Source organism: Schistocerca piceifrons, chromosome X (genome assembly GCF_021461385.2).
Source record: "Schistocerca piceifrons isolate TAMUIC-IGC-003096 chromosome X, iqSchPice1.1, whole genome shotgun sequence".
Lineage (NCBI taxonomy): Eukaryota > Metazoa > Arthropoda > Insecta > Orthoptera > Acrididae > Schistocerca > Schistocerca piceifrons.
Genome location: NC_060149.1, coordinates 193,177,729 through 193,181,988, shown reverse-complemented (window position 1 = coordinate 193,181,988; position 4,260 = coordinate 193,177,729). Strand labels below are relative to the sequence as shown.

Here is a 4,260-nt window from a genome sequence, read left to right as displayed (position 1 = left end):
GAGAAACTACACTGCCTGACGAAAAAACAAACACCCAGAAGACATGGCCGGATGTCAATGTACGGTGGTACACGCACACACCATCTCTCTGCGACAGGTAGAACGGCCAGCAGACAGCATTACTGCTGTTAGTGTTTTGTGCTGTAAAGCCGGCCGATGTGGCCGTGCGGTTCTAGGCGCTTCAGTCTGGAACCGCGTGACCGCAACGGTCGCAGGTTCGAATCCTGCCTCGGGCATGGATGTTTGTGATGTCCTTAGGTTAGTTAGGTTTAAGTAGTTCTAAGTTCTAGGGGACTGATGACCACATATGTTAAGTCCCATTGTGCTTAGAGCCATTTGAACCATTTTAGTGCTGTAAACAGGCCTGTCATTGTAGCTCTCAGTTTGGCCGGCAGGCCGAATCGCGAGGTATTTGTATGTGGCAGTAGAGCGGGATTGGACTGAATGGCAAGCTGAGTGCAGGCATACCACGTCTGTTCAGCACAAGGGAGGATCGCCGTGTTGAGCACCAAATACATAACATGCCTTTCAGATTTGCGCTAGCCTTTCGAGAATGAGTAATGGAGTCTCTGCACCATTCTCCGTCGTCTCACAATATTGGTCCAGATTAGCACCAGCTGCACTAGGGAATTAGGGTGACATGCTTAGGCCGTCGTCAACATCACAGTACAAACGGCTGCGTTTGCAATGGTGCCGTCACCGAGAAGCACTGATTTCTCGCCGGCCGCGGTGGCCGAGCGGTTCTAGGCGTTTCAGTCCGGAACCGCGCGACTGCTACGGTCGCAGGTTCGAAACCTGCCTCGGTCATGGATGTGTGTGATGTTCTTAGGTTAGTTAGGTTTAAGTATTTCTAAGTTCTAGGAGACTGATGACCTCAGATGTTAAGTCCCATAGTGCTCAGAGCTATTTGAACCATTTTTTTGAACGGATTGATCGTGGATGGCGTCGCATTGTCTTCGGCGATGAATCGTATTTCTGTGCAAGTGTGTATGATCATCGTCAGCGAGTACGGTAGCGACTTGGGGATAGATCCCATTTTTCGAATCTTTTGGAGAGGCAGAGCGTTGTTACTCCTGGCTACATTTTGTGGAAAGCCATTCGTTATTTCCTGAGGTCACGAATGGTAGTTATTGAGGGAGCTGTGTCAGCACAACGGGACATCACGGACATTCCGTGTCCTCATGCAACAGTGTCTTACGGCCATTTACCAGTAGGACAACGCTAGTCCATACGTGAGACGTGTTTCTATGAACTGTCTACGCGATCGTGGGGTACTCTTGCGGCCAGCAACACCCCCAGATGTGTCCCCGACAGAACACGCATAGGACCAGTTCGTACTTCGAGACCGTCCCAGTACCAGTACGCTGAGTATAAAGGACCAGCTACAACAGTTATGGGCCAACTTGCCTCAGGATGGGATACAACGCCTTTATGACACCCTTCCGAACCGAATCAGTGAATGCACCCAGGCTAGAGGGGATTGCAACGCTATACTGCCACTTTCTTCATAAATTCGACTCGATTTTGTGATCACTGAAAAAAACATCACATACATTGTCAACTCGTGATGCTTTATTTCGTTTCCTCCTACGTTTCTTGGTGTTTCACCTTTTTTGTCAGGCCGTGTTTACAAATTGCCGAAAGTTATGGACAGGATTTCACTAGTTTGCTCAGAGCGATGTATGTACAAACAGTGTTATTGTAGTATAAACAGCAAATTGTAATTGCTAGTGATGTTTTACATTACATTAAGTGATTAACTGATAAAAGCAGACTCATGTACGGGCACACGTTGCAACAGCTTGGACTGGAGCTAATAGCTGTAATAGGTACGAGATCTTTCCTTTCGTAAGTTAGATCGTTCTAAACAACTGATTCTTCTCAACGATCTACTACTTGTAACAGTGGCTACCGCTGTTTTCTGCAGTGAATAAAGGAATAACGATGTTGCTGTATAAAAAATATTCTACCTAAGGCCAACAATTGTATTGATTTGTTGTACAATACTACATCTACATACAGGTGTTGGACAAAAATATGGAAACTCTACGAGGAATATATGCTCGAATATAATTGCAGATGCTAGCCAAGCATGCACGTTGCACTGTTCTATTTTATCACGAATGATACCCGGCAATGTCCACACTACGTTACTACTATCAGTCGTGGTCACAACAGTGTTCTGGCCGGCCGGAGTGGCCGAGCGGTTAAAGGCGCTACAGTCTGGAATCGCACGACCGCTACGATCGCAGGTTCGAATCCTGCCTCGGGCATGGATGTGTGTGATGTCCTTAGGTTAGTTAGGTTTAAGTAGTTCTAAGTTCTAGGGGACTTATGACCACAGCAGTTGAGTCCCATAGTGCTCAGAGCCATTTGAACAATTTTGAACAGTGTTCTGTGTAGTTGTGAGTGCATTACGACAGAGCTTAGTGAATTCGAATGTGGGCAAGTTGATGGTGCTCATATGGTGGGTGCTTCCGTAGCCAAGGTAGACAAAGATTTATACCGCATACAGGGAAGGCGGAAAAAATTCATCCGCCAAGTCACAACGCGGACGAAAGTGCGTGCCGAGTGGTCGTGACGGATGACCGTTGAAAAGGAATGTGACAAAAAATAAGAGGACGACAGTTGCAAAAGTTACTGAGGTACTGAATGTCGTACCCGCAAACCTTGTCAGTACCAAAACAATACGATGGGAGCTCCATAATCTACGATTTGTAGAGCGAACTGGAGCTGGAGCTCCAAAACCACTCATCAGTAGTGCAGATTTCCATAATAGGAAAACGTGGTGCTTAGACGTACAACCTGGGCTATTGAGCAATGGAAGAATGTCATTTGGTCGTAAGAGTCTTGTTTCACAGCTTTTGGCCGAGTCTCCCTCCAAAGAAAGAAATATAGAGGTGGCTGGGTAACAGTTTGGGCAGTCTTATCGTGATATTCCATGGGCCCCATGGGAACCTTGCAAAATCGCATCAATGCCAAGGATTATGTGAGAATTCTGACTGATCAGTTCCATCTCATGATACAAGGTTTGTTCTCAAATGTTGGTGCAGTGTTTCAAGACGACAGGGCCTCGCATCGTCCAGGACCACCTTCTTAGCACGAAAATCAGTTGTCGCATGTCCCCTGGCCACCAATCACCTGATCTCAACATTACTGAGCCTTTGTGGAGAGAAGGTCGCGTTAGCGCTATCCACCTCCATCATCGTTACCTGTGTTACAGTTTAGTATGCGCTAAACTCACCTATTACGAGCCTAGAAGCGCCTCTCTGAATCATTTGATATCTGCTGCCAGGACTCCAAACGCTGTCGTAGTTTTCTAGAATTAAATTACAATGAAATCCAGACCATTAGCTGCTTACAGGCGTTTATAAATATCAACGAGGACGGTTGAAAATGTATGCCCCGACCGGGACTCGAACCTGGAATCTCCTGCTTACATGGCAGACGCTGTATCCGACTGAGCCATCGAGGCCACAGAGAATAGTGCGACTGCAGGGACTTATCTCTGGCATGCTCCCCGTGAGGCATTCATTTCCAACTTACTGTCCACACAATGTGTGTGGCAATGTGAGTGCATCTGCACTGAAGAAGATCATTCGTCGGTAAGCCTTATCTATATGAAGATGGTATCTGTTCTTTCGGACTGTGTCCTCGAAGGCTCAGTCGGATAGTGTGTCTGCCATGTCGGTAGGAGATTCCAGGTTCGAGTCCCGGTCGAGGCACGCATTTTCAACTGTCCCCGTTGCTATTTATCAACGCTTGTAAGCAGCTAATGGTCTGGATTTCATTGTAATTTCATTTTTCGAGAGCTGCAAGATCACCAATGGTATCTGTTCTCTTGGACATGTCCGAAAGAAAAAAATGGCTCTGAGCACTATGGCTCTGAGCACTATGGGACTTAACAGCTGTGGTCATCAGTCCACTAGAACTTAGAACTACTTAAACCTAACTAACCTAAGGACATCACACACATCCATGCCCGAGGCAGGATTCGAACCTGCGACCGTAGCAGTCGCGCGGTCCCGGACTGCGCGCCTAGAACCGCGAGACCACCGCGGACGGCACATGTCCGAAAGAACAGATACCATCTTCATTTTCTAGAACTGGTCGCACTAGCATATTGTATGCGGTTTCCTTTACTTATGCAATCAGCTTTCTTACAACACTTTCAGCAAATAAAAGTTTTCCATTCGCCTTCACTACTATCGATTCACCGCATTTCATACTGCTCCGTGTTATTATTCCAACAGATGTAAA

The 4,260-nt window shown here is 46.8% G+C and overlaps 1 non-coding gene across 1 annotated transcript; it reads right to left on the bottom strand.

Annotated features, from left to right (window-relative positions):
* Positions 1-3,401: 3,401 nt before the first annotated feature.
* On the bottom strand, positions 3,402-3,475 carry Trnat-ugu. The gene has a single exon. It is a non-coding gene; the product is annotated as a tRNA-Thr (tRNA).
* Positions 3,476-4,260: the final 785 nt, after the last annotated feature.